At 33.0% G+C, this 13,791-nt stretch overlaps 1 long non-coding RNA gene across 1 annotated transcript; it reads right to left on the reverse strand.

Moving 5' to 3' along the window:
- Positions 1-608: 608 nt before the first annotated feature.
- LOC143076207 (uncharacterized) lies at positions 609-3,047 on the reverse strand. The gene is made up of 2 exons (XR_012978564.1): positions 2,108-3,047; positions 609-1,571 (listed from the first exon to the last, which is right to left on the reverse strand). It is a non-coding gene; the product is annotated as an uncharacterized LOC143076207 (long non-coding RNA).
- Between the last annotated feature and the right edge of the window lie 10,744 nt (positions 3,048-13,791).

Genomic DNA, 13,791 nt, shown 5'->3' on the forward strand with positions numbered 1-13,791 from the left:
TTTTTTTTTTTTACAAAATACTCAATAACTCAAAAATGACATTTTGAATCATCACCAAAAAGTATACAGATATATTAAGATTAATATAACTAAGAAGCCTTTGAAGTTTTAAGCCATAATCAAGAATCGTTTTTGAGATACGGTGCAACATGTGAAAAAACACACCCCTGTTTAAGTTACAAAGTGCCATAACTCAAAAAGTTGTAATCTTATTTTCACAAAAAAGTATACAGATCATTTGACCATCATAAGAAACAACTAAATTAAGTTTCAAAAAATTTGGATAAGTCGTTCTCAAGTTACGGTGCGACATGTTTACAACAGACAGACGGACAGACGGACGGACGGACGGACGGACGGACACTGGACATTTGTATACCATAATACGTCCCGTCAAAATTGACGGACGTATAAAAAATAACACAAAGACAGGTTAGACAAAAGGTCTTTCTACTTCCATTGGTAATTATAAATTAAAAAGGGGCCTTCCGAAGATGATAAGAAACAGTGATCCCCATTTCCATTCTCAATTTTATATTAGAAACAAGGTCTCATAAATATTAAAACATATGTTTAAAATATATCTTCATAAAAATATGAGCACTAAACACTGGTTTACACTATAATAAAAAAATGTTTGCAAATTGTTAAAACATTTTCGGATTTATCAAAGCACTATAAAAAATGGTAACTCCTTAAAAGTCATAAAACCACAATAATAACTGCTGTTAATCAAAGTATTTATAAAAACTAAAAGTCTGTTCTGTTACAAAACCTATAGGCAAAGGTCTTACTATAATATCAGCGGGAAATTTCGGTTCTAGAGGTGCATTCCGTATTTAATCTGCAGGGGCGGATGCAGGAATTTTCGAAAGAGGGGGTGCTAACCCAGGTAACCCAGGGCAAAGGGGGAGGTGCAAAACATATGTCCCGATACAAATGCATTGATCGGCAAAAATAAAGGGGGGGTGCACACCCCCGGAACCCCCCCCCCCCCCTGGATCCGCCACTGAATCTGGTTTTTTTTCTCCTATCTCCTGATGACAGCTGGTGTGTCCGTAGATATTGTTTAAATTTTCTATATTTTCACTTTTTAATTAGTTTACCTGCACAATGGCGCAGAAGCAATATTTATTTTTTGGCGCAAATGAAAAACTACAACTTTTAAGAATTGGCGCAAAAGCAATGCGTACTTAAATAACAATCAAATTTGACCGTGCCCACAAAACGATTGTTCAAATTACGAATAGTTTCAGCTTAAAATCCATGGCACTCTAAAATGTAGATTTTTTAAATCACATAAATTCCATATCGATATACGTATATTTGGATCTATGCAATATGTTTATCTGGACATCAGCATGCTAGCTGTAATGACTTCCATCTATTCTTTGCGGGCATTAAATAATGGACTTCATTAACGATAACCGTTTTATTTATTGTCATATAATCCACTCTATTAACACAATGTAGCATGAATAACAAAGGTATGCTGGTGTTCAATGAATGATTACAAATGATGACAGGTAAGTATAACTCCAAACTGAACGTGAACATCAAACGGTAAAAAGCTGAAAGAACAAATAAAAACTCAATATAAAACCTATCAATCAAAAAGATTTGCCAAAACATACAAAAATACAAAGTTGGCTTATGACACTAATTGTGTTCCATACATTCACATAAAAAATACAAGTATTAACAATATATCAAGTTTGTAACATAACTGTGAGTCAAAACTGGTGTGTTCAGCTTTTAATGTGTTGAAAACTCGACAAGTATCAAACATTATGTATGCAAATTATGACACGAATTGCTTTCCATACTTTAAAAATAACGAAATGAGGGGGGTGCTATGAATCATACAAAAATTACCAAAAAGGGTATTTGAATGTTTATAGAACATTTTTATAGTGTAAATGTTGTATCTGTGTGTTTACAAGTAATAACAAACGGTTGTGAAACAATAAAACAAATAATCTGGTGAAGTGGCATATTTGTCATCATTGTCATTTATCCAACGTTTTATACGTCATCAAAACACAATACATGTTATATATGTTTACAATAAACAGTTCTTCAAATTGTCAATATGCTATAAACGTACACTGTGCCGGAATCTGGCAGATATATCAATAAATGATGCTGAATCATCAACGTGAGCATGTAAATAAGGGGAAATTACAAAGGAGGGGAAAGTAACAAAGAAGATAGTAAATGTAAGTCAACTTTCGGAAACATCATGAAATAATTACGGACGAGTCAGTACACTAGCTTAGTTCCGTCATTTCAATAACATGGATGGCAATATGTTTGATTGATCTAACCATACGTTAACCAGTGTCCTTTGAATACAGTGATCATGCATGATGTGAACATTTTTTTCTATAGACATAGGTAGATTTGATTAATCCAAATAATATAGGTATAAAGCATACCGGTGCCCATGCAATTCATAATGCAATACAACAATATATAGAAATAAATTATGTTTTTTTTATGAAATGTATGTGCTTATGCAACATTATCAAACTGCTGTAATGCATTAGTTATAAACTTTGAAAGAACCGATGACTTTTCATTCGTTTTTAAACTCAAATGTACTTAAATAGCACATTTTAAACCGTAAGAAATTGGTTTATCTCTCGAAAAAACCTGAACTGTTCTCGAAAAAACCCGAACTGCTCTCGAAAAAAACTTGAACAGATGGAAATGAATATACCCTTAAAATTGCCTTTTAATTACAATAACTAAAACTTTTGTTATAGCATATGTAAATGTAAGGATATAAAGACATCATGTGTGCATGCTCTTTGAAATTTGCATTGGTATGTGTATAGAAATTGCTTTTTTCTATATTTTGGCATAAAAGCATTATTAGGCCAAATCAAACTTTTTTAACTGCAAAGTATGTATGGTTGGCAACATCCTTTCATCACAAATACTTACTTAACTTGTTTGATCTTGTAAATTTAGTTTAAGCATTTATTTTACGTGTTACAGGAAAACATGTCTGTTTGTTTACATTTTTAGTCATAATCTCTCGAAAAAAAATGGACGCTCTCGAAAAAACCCGATCTCAACCGGACACTATACCTACGGTGGTAATACTGATACGTATTATTACATATCAGTAAAAAAAATCTACAAACAGTATGTTAATAAAGAGTTATGAAGTAAAATGTACATGGGACAAAATCACAAAAAATACATAGAATAATACAAATTATCAATAAACAGGTGTTATATGTCAGTTTGGTATGGTCAAGACGTTTGGTAAAGATAACATCCTTTTAAGAGAGTTATCTCGCCTTAACCAGTTATGGGGTTTTTCGTATTGCGGATTGCATTCCGTATTTGTATGATATGTTAGTTGATTTGTTCTCTTGATTTATTGTTACCATTCCATGTAGATGTGTTTTTGAAGAATAGAATTTATTAACTTGAATATTCGTTTATTATCTATGCCAGAAAGGAGCATTAAACAGGGCTTTACTTGACAGTGGATGTAGAGTCTGCAACAAAAAACGAATCATAGTATATTTTTAGCATTCTTTTAAACACATACAGTAGACGACTTTAGTTTTAATACCGATTTTGCCGCAAATACTAATATTCTCTTAGAAATCAAAGACGGTTACTTCGAAGTCGATAATAGGGCTATCTTAACTAGTTATCGTAAGTGTATACTAAGATAGCCGTTAAATTGTTAAGATAACCCACGAGGGGATTGCAGATACTCTCTTATCACCATCGTAATCTTCTTGTAAAGCGTTTTCTCTTAAATGAAACTTAAGATAGGTTTTCATGATACAGGGGCCCGCGGTAACAAGAAACTTCTCTTAAAGTCTTCGTAAGTCATAGTTTACGATTACACAAAGAATGCATTAAGGGTCCTTTTAAGAGTGTATCAAAAAGCATTCTATTTTCGTTCTTTTCTTTCCCATAACTTCGTTTGATAAAACCCTTAAAACATTCTTAGTCTAAGCGCACTTATTAATTTTCGGACTTATCCGACAACGTTTTCTTTGAAATTCTTTGATTTACATGTTAGTTTGTCCCGAAAAAATCTAGTGAAATGTTTGTATCGTAGGGCTATCATGACTAGCAGTGACACGGACAGTGAATTAAATGTATGCAATTACTTTTGCAAATAATCTTACATGTTTTCAATTTGTTTCTTAATCCGTTATAAATCAAGAGGACTTGAGCGGCCAAGCAATACACGTACAGTTTCATTCCCTGACATTCCTCATGTGTAAAATAAAGGTCATTTTCATTCTAAGATAGGTTGATGTGTGGGTAGAACCGCACTTACATTAAAATGTTTTTTCACAAGACGACGGGCGTATCATGCGCTCATGGCGCAGCTGTTTATTTAAATATTGATCCAGTCGAAATGCTATCTAAAACACTTACCACTCATTCAAAAAAGAAGGGTCTGACATTTTTTTATCATACTGCTTTTATTACATTATAGATGTCTGTTTCCGTTGATTCCGTTAAATACCAATTCCTCAGAGCAATTGGTACTTTGCGGAACGGAACGGAACGGAAAAATAAATTAAAAAGTTTAAATCAGATTCAACTTGATCACTGTCTCTAATCATCGTCGGAACGGGCTGTTAAAGGCCTCTTTTTTAAAATATAATTACCGATGGAAGGAGAAAGACTTTTTGTGTAACCTGCCTTTGTGTTAAATTTTTTATTATTGATCAAGTCGAAAATGCTATCTAAAACACATACCACTCATGCAAAAAGAGGTGTCAGACATTTTTTTTTATCATACTGCTTTAATTACATTAAAGACATCTGTTTCCGTTTATCTGTTTCCGTTTTTTCCGTTAAATACCAATTCCTCAGAGCAATTGGTACTTTGCGGAACGAACGGAACGGAAAAATAAATTAAAAAGTTTAAATCAGATTCAACTTGATCACTGTCTCTAATCATCGTCGGAACGGGCTGTTGAAGGCCTCTTTTTTAAAATATAATTACCGATGGAAGGAGAAAGACTTTTTGTGTAACCTGCCTTTGTGTTAAATTTTGTATTATTGATCAAGTCGAAAATGCTATCTAAAACACATACCACTCATGCAAAAAGAGGTGTCAGACAATTTTTGTTATCATACTGCTTTAATTACATTAAAGATGTCTGTTTCCGTTGATTCCGTTAAATACCAATTCCTCAGAGCAATTGGTACTTTGCGGAACGGAACGGAACGGAAAAATAAATTTAAAAGTTTAAATCAGATTCAACTTGATCACTGTCTCTAATCATCGTCGGAACGGGCTGTTGAAGGCCTCTTTTTTAAAATATAATTACCGATGGAAGGAGAAAGACTTTTTGTGTAACCTGCCTTTGTGTTAATTTTTTTTATTATTGATCAAGTCGAAAATGCTATCTAAAACACATACCACTCATGCAAAAAGAGGTGTCAGACATTTTATTTTATCATACTGCTTTAATTACATTAAAGATGTCTGTTTCCGTTTTTTCCGTTAAATACCAATTCCTCAGAGCAATTGGTACTTTGCGGAACGGAACGGAACGGAAAAATAAATTAAAAAGTTTAAATCAGATTCAACTTGATCACTGTCTCTAATCATCGTCGGAACGGGCTGTTGAAGGCCTCTTATTTAAAATATAATTACCGATGGAAGGAGAAAGACTTTTTGTGTAACCTGCCTTTGTGTTAAATTTTGTATTATTGATCAAGTCGAAAATGCTATCTAAAACACATACCACTCATGCAAAAAGAGGTGTCAGACAATTTTTGTTATCATACTGCTTTAATTACATTAAAGATGTCTGTTTCCGTTTTTTCCGTTAAATACCAATTCCTCAGAGCAATTGGTACTTTGCGGAACGGAACGGAACGGAAAAATAAATTAAAAAGTTTAAATCAGATTCAACTTGATCACTGTCTCTAATCATCGTCGGAACGGGCTGTTGAAGGCCTCTTTTTTAAAATATAATTACCGATGGAAGGAGAAAGACTTTTTGTGTAACCTGCCTCTGTGTTAAATTTTTTATTATTGATCAAGTCGAAAATGCTATCTAAAACACATACCACTCATGCAAAAAGAGTGTCAGACAATTTTTGTTATCATACTGCTTTTATTACATTAAAGATGTCTGTTTCCGTTTTTTCCGTTAAATACCAATTCCTCAGAGCAATTGGTACTTTGCGGAACGGAACGGAACGGAAAAATAAATTAAAAGATTTAATAAAGATTCAACTTGATCACTGTCTCTAATCATCGTCGGAACGGGCTGTTGAAGGCCTCTTATTTAAAATATAATTACCGATGGAAGGAGAAAGACTTTTTGTGTAACCTGCCTTTGTGTTAAATTTTGTATTATTGATCAAGTCGAAAATGCTATCTAAAACACATACCACTCATGCAAAAAGAGGTGTCAGACAATTTTTGTTATCATACTGCTTTAATTACATTAAAGATGTCTGTTTCCGTTTTTTCCGTTAAATACCAATTCCTCAGAGCAATTGGTACTTTGCGGAACGGAACGGAACGGAAAAATAAATTAAAAAGTTTAAATCAGATTCAACTTGATCACTGTCTCTAATCATCGTCGGAACGGGCTGTTGAAGGCCTCTTTTTTAAAATATAATTACCGATGGAAGGAGAAAGACTTTTTGTGTAACCTGCCTCTGTGTTAAATTTTTTATTATTGATCAAGTCGAAAATGCTATCTAAAACACATACCACTCATGCAAAAAGAGTGTCAGACAATTTTTGTTATCATACTGCTTTTATTACATTAAAGATGTCTGTTTCCGTTTTTTCCGTTAAATACCAATTCCTCAGAGCAATTGGTACTTTGCGGAACGGAACGGAACGGAAAAATAAATTAAAAGATTTAATAAAGATTCAACTTGATCACTGTCTCTAATCATCGTCGGAACGGGCTGTTGAAGGCCTCTTTTTTAAAATATAATTACCGATGGAAGGAGAAAGACTTTTTGTGTAACCTGCCTTTGTGTTAAATTTTTTATTATTGATCAAGTCGAAAATGCTATCTAAAACACATACCACTCATGCAAAAAGAGGTGTCAGACAATTTTTGTTATCATACAGCTTTAATTACATTAAAGATGTCTGTTTCCGTTTTTTCCGTTAAATACCAATTCCTCAGAGCAATTGGTACTTTGCGGAACGGAACGGAACGGAAAAATAAATTAATAAGTTTAAATCAGATTCAACTTGATCACTGTCTCTAATCAAGGACGACGTGAGGTCAGTCTAGATATCATAATGCATGACTTGCAAATGCGTTAATTTCATGATAATTTATCAGGACAATCCGACATATTCATCTACAGAGTATTTCCCGATGTTATACATTATTACACATTTCACCTGTGAAGATGAGATTTAGTATACATTTGTGTTATTTGTATATGGAAAACCGTAAAACACAGAAATTTTAAAGTTTGTTTTGTTTTAAAGATTTTTCGAAATTTTGATAAATGCCCCCTTTGGATACCTTAAATGAAATTCTTTTCCGTTCCGTTCCGTTCCGTTCCGTTCCGTAAAGTACCAATAGCCATTTATGGCAATATCCTTTTTGCGTGGATCGGTAGTTATACATCCCGCTATTGTGTTATTGTACTGTGGTCATTTTTGTATTCTTGTCTTTTGTTTTTGCTTATGTGCTTTGTCAGGAATATGACAGTTGTTTTCTATTCGTTTGATGTGTTTGAGCTTTTGCCATTTGATAAGGGACTTTCCGATTTAAATTTTCCTTGGATTTCGGTATTTTTGTTATTTTACTTTTTATACATCACAAATATACAAAACTTTTGACTAATACATTCGAACACACATAAAAATAGATATGACAAAGACGCCAACATTTTTTTTTTAAGTTGATAGTAAATCTGACAAAGTACATACAGTAAATAAAAACATAATGCCGTACTTATATCCTGCTTCCCGATAGAGTACAAATTACAAATTAAATAAAATATAAATACAAGGGTAAACAAATGAAAACACTATTTAAACCTCTTGCGTATGAATCGCAACTCTGGACAAATCTGCACGAAGATTTTCAAAAGCCAAAAACCGGTAGATGGATGCGGGAATACCGATTCACAACAGGAGTCATACAGTCGCGCGACCAACAAGAACACGTACAATATAATGAAAAGTTATTTGAATTAAACAAACATATACACAACTTTAGCACCTAGAATATATAACTCAAGACCATCTTGTATTATTTACGAAGTAAACAATGAATATGTATCTATTACACGTGTAGGTCTTGGTTCTTTCAGATAGAAAAAGACGAAACCGTGGCGTAATAATTTTTTGCTCAGACACACATGACATTTTACAATGTCTGAGTAGCAGTTGCATGCTCATGAATATAACTTGAGAAATGTATAATCAATACGAGGGTGACAATGGTATATTACTGTTCAGTAAAAATAAACTTTACATTTTCGTGGAGTAAAATGAATAAGGAATAGAATTAAAATGTCAGTTGTTCTTGAACAATTGAGAGGTCTTTCCTTTTCGAAATGTAAAGCACATGTTCCAATAGGCATAGAATGCATTGAAAAGCTCTTAAACACACACAAAACCGTTAAAAAAATGACAAAAACAACAAATTCAATAATTTGGACATGACCTTGACTTTTGACCTTGTAACCTTTGTGAAGGTCATTGGTCCACAATGTCATTGTAAAAGACCCAATGGGTCTAGGACTTTTCGTTCAAGAGTTAAAGCTAATTTTACCTTTTCAGAAACCGTTAACGGGGGTTATGCCCTTAAGAATATGCCAAATACTTTCGGTCAAAATGTAAAAAAGTTGTGCCTCAGTCACCTTAACATTTTTTCACTGTTTACTATTTCTGTAAGATTAACCGTTTGTGAGATATCGACTAAAAAGTTGAAAGGTCAAAGGTCAAGGTCAACCTTAAAAACATTTTAAACACACTAAAAATCCTTAAAATAAGGTCAAAAACACATAATTCGCTATCTGGGACATGACCTTGACGTTTGACCTTGTGACCTTTGTCAAGGTCATTAGCCCCCAATGCCATTGCTGAAGACCCCATGGGTCTAGGACCTTTGGTTATATAGTAAAAGCTGACTTTCTCTTTTCAGAAACCTAAATCAGGGGTTATGCCCCTTACAGAAAGGTCAAATCTCTTCGGTCAAAATGTAACAAAGTTGCGCCTTAATGACCCAAACATTTTCCACTATTCAAAACTTCTGTAAGTATAATGGTGTCTGAGATTATCCGCTAACAAGGTGTTAGGTCAAAGGTCAAGGTCAACATACACATTTGACCTTGAGGTATTTTTCAAAGTCACATGAATTGATGATGAATGGTGAAGATCCTAGGTGTCTACAACTTACGGTTTCTGAGTTTTGGTGGCCAACCAACACCGATTAATTTTCATAGGGGCATAACCCTACCAATGAGTCGTTGAATTCTTTCGATCCAAATGTGGTCCTGAACAAATTTCACCCTTCGTTTTTTTTTCTACCTGTTACGGTTACGGTGTTGGAACGATAACAAGGTTTTTGGGTTTCGGAGGGATTACTCCGAACCGACAAAATATTTCGACTCACCGGGTTAGTTCCGGATAGGTATTCATGACACGGATACAAAGTGTGAACATGAAAGCGACACATCTTATGGTTAATGCGGATAAATTTGTCAAAGTTTGGCGGAAAAAGAATAATAATAAACAGAAGAAATACAGTAAGATCTTTCCTTTTGAAAAAGGAAAGACCTTAATAATGAATGATTAGTTAACACGAGAATTGGTCTTATACGATTTCGAGATAGAAACTTTTCACTCCAATACTGGATAGACAATTGCCATGTTTTCTATATCATGTATATGAATTGCACTCTGACGTTACAGGGCTCAATCAAGTAATACAAAGGCCATCAAATCTCTGACTTAAAGCGAGCATGAAATAACAGACAGTAAAAACTATACCAATCATCCACAACTGCATGAGGAGGAATAGGAAATATCAACTGCACATATAATTTAGGAGACAAGAAATATTAAATGCAATCAAAAATGCGATTTAAAGCTTTGAACACTACAAACTAACACGTAAACTGATTGTGATGTCATAAATTAAGTACACAAAAAAACTCACACACACATGTGTCTTGCATAGAAGTAACATACACAATAACATGCAACATGTTTAACCCCGCCACCATATGTGTGTGTGTGTCCCATGTCAGGATCCTATAAATAACAGTAGTATATCGTTGTTCAAAGGTCATAAATCGATTGAGAAGACGAATTCGGGTAACAAACTGAAACCGAGGGAAACACATCAACTATAAGAGGAAAACAAAGGAGCAACAGAAACACTGAAGTGCATCAAAAGCAAACGCCAACATATATAGAAACGAACTATTTGATAACAACTGCCATATTACTGACTTGGTACAGGACATTTTAAGAAAAAATGTTGGGTTGAACCTGGATTTATGACTAGCCAAATATCCCTATTATATGGCAATGTTAAAAAAAATATCAGTAAAATGACAACACTTCGTGGAAGAAATACAGCACAAACACATGCAAGAACACTCATCACAGAGGAACGCACAAATTCAGTGGTTGTCGTTTGTTGAATGTCCCTTTAGTATCTTTAGTCTCTCTGACAATTGTTTTCTATTCGTTTGATGTGTTGGAGCTTTTGATTTTGCCATTGGATAAGGGAATATTCTTGGAGTTTATTTTATTTCTTTTCTCTTGTTACTGTATATCATATTTGTTCTTCGTTTACTATTTTGCACATACATCCAATTGTTTTCCCGTCTGATTTGTTTTACATTGGTCATTGTTAACCTTGTACGTCATTTGGTCACTGGTTGAGAGTTGTCTCACTGGCAATCATACTACATTGTATTTCATTAAATGATAGTGTGTTCTCAGAAAAATAAGCACACTTTGTCGCTAAATTACGATGCCTGATCTAGGTGCATATCTTTGACAAACATAAGTCACCATAGGGACATGTGCATACACATTCTGTGTACGATACATATAGCTTAATTGAACTTGTCCAGAATACTTTATATTAATTTGAATAAAAAATATTTTGAATTTCCCGAGCGGTATAACCTAACTTTTTTCCCACGTGGTATCGCAAAGGAGTAGAACTTGACGTAAGATAGAGCTGCTAAGCAATCCAAATGAGAGCTTTTCTTCGTTGAAAGTATGCTGGCACCCTAACTATTTCAGAAACGATAATAATTTGAACAATACATGTTATCATTATCCAAAACGAAATATGTAATGTAATGTTGCCTGTACAAGTTTTTCTCTAAATGTACGGATCTATTTAGATTAATATATTATTTTAACTGTTTTTTAAATAAACTTGCAACACTATTTTCAGTATCTATACAGTGAACATCTTGAAAGGACAGTAAATGATGTACTTGTTCTCTTATTAATTTCAAATATATATTATACATTTTTTTAATCTTATAAGGGTAGGAAAACCTTCCCAAAATGAGTTGAATTTTAAATTTATCATATAGGATTCAATCTACTTACTATTCTGTAAGCTAAAAGTCCAAGCAATATTCTCGGATTAAACGTTATAACTACCTCGCGAACGCTTTGACAATATAGTTTAAACGCTGGTCAAAAAACGAAAGCAACACCTTTAGTTATTACGCTTCTTTTGAGTGTATAAGTAAAACAAATATGTCATATTATAAAACAACTAATTACTTTGAATTCAGATGAGACGATCTTTATTTATAATTGGTGTGTGTTGTATCATACAGAGAAACGTAATACTAAATTTTATGAATAATGAAATTGACAATTGCTATCATATTGAAAATTTGACGAAGAAACAGAAAGCGGGGCAGCGTTTGGTGTTTTAATTTTTAATTTATTTGTTGGGGAGGGAGGGAGATTAAAAGTGCAGTCATGCTGTAAAAATAAAACTCTAAATGACTTCTTGATAGAGTGTTGCAGTCATTATTTAAATATTGTTGTGATTTTTTTAAATTTTAAGATTTTAATTTGTATTCAATAAAATCTCGGGGATCATGTTATATCACTAGATAAGCTTAGTTACGCGTCAACCTCTGGTATCATACATCTGTATCAATTTACTAAAATCAGCTGATCAAAATTAAGGTAAATATATCTTATGTACAATTGTAAATATTGCTACCTTATCTTATCACAGGATGGCTGTGGCATGTGAATAAATGAAATATTTAATTCTATTTACCATGAAAGGTATATATGTCTGGTTTGACGACGTAATTTAAAATATATACATTTGTAACATTTTTTTGTGACTTTTTTCCAAAAACCTTGAAATCAATAAAAATATTTGTCTTAAATTTCTAGTCTAAGAAGTTATTACGCGGAAACTTAGTCCATATATGGACAGCAACTAGAAACTCCTGTCATATCATAGAAGAAAAACTGGGCGGACTTATGCTAGATCAATTGAGAAATTATCGGAAACTTATATTGATCTTATTGAAATATTCCATAACTGGGTTACTTTTTCAATTAAGAGTTATTATGAAAATTTTGGTTGGCTGATATTTTGTGTTGTTTCCAAATAATTATATGACTTGCTATAGTAAAACGATTGAATACGGACGTGTAAAATGAAAATGGCAACAAGTTTTCTGGTGGTTGTCACTATTGGTTTAGGTAAGATTCGTGACATTTCATAATTGATATCATGGTTAATTACACACGTGTAAAAAAACACATCAGATTTATTTAATAGTTTAAAATTATATATATAAATATTTATTTGAAAATAATTTGATTACAAGTTGATGACAACGAATACTAATAAACATATCATAGATACCAGGATTAAATCTATGTACACCAAACGCTCATTCGTTAAAAAAATGCTCATTACTGACACTCGAATAAAAAAATAATTAAAAAAAGGCGAAATAAATAACGAGGTTGAGGAGCATTGATGACTCAAAATTCCGAAAGGTTTGGCCAACTACAGCTATGGTAATCTACGTCTGTGATAAAAACATCCTTATATTTCAAAAAATGCAAAGTTTTGTTGATAGAAAGTAGGAAAACGTTAACAACATAAACTAGCAGTTTCTAATAATCATGGTAATATATCTCATACCAAATGTATTTACAAACTACAGTTACGTTTAAGACAAAATGTTGAGGAAATTACCAAAATATAGAAGGTTAAAAAGCAAAGACGGCATTAAACTGTGTGTCCAATTCCATCTATGTACTAAAATTATCAGAAATTAACATAGCTATCGAACTATGAAATAAATGAATAATTATGGAGTAAGCGTCGTTAGAACGTACATAAGCAAATATTTAGAATTTCAATAAATATGTAGAAAAATCACCACAAAACATCAACTATGCATCCAAACCTTATCTACCGTCAACATAATTGAGTAAGCTCATTCTGTGTGATGTTTTGTCGACACGTGCTTTTTTTATTATTATTGTTTTTCATGTTTTTGGCATTGTTTAGTCAGTATCTCTTCGACCTGGGAACTTTCTGTAATTTCCGCCTCCCTTTAAAGACTTTAATTTCTGTTAATACTCTATCCCAAAATTCTGATGATTTAATCTTTATAGTTGCAGGTCAACTATTGGTAGAAATATGGATAAAAACCAAAGACAGTGGAACGGTTGATGCCTTAAGAAGCCAAAATGTATATGATTATTATACCAGCCTGTCAAGCTACCATCTATTTCCTGCTCAAAACAGATCCATCAGATTTAGCGTA

This window comes from Mytilus galloprovincialis, chromosome 5 (assembly GCF_965363235.1).
Source record: "Mytilus galloprovincialis chromosome 5, xbMytGall1.hap1.1, whole genome shotgun sequence".
Lineage (NCBI taxonomy): Eukaryota > Metazoa > Mollusca > Bivalvia > Mytilida > Mytilidae > Mytilus > Mytilus galloprovincialis.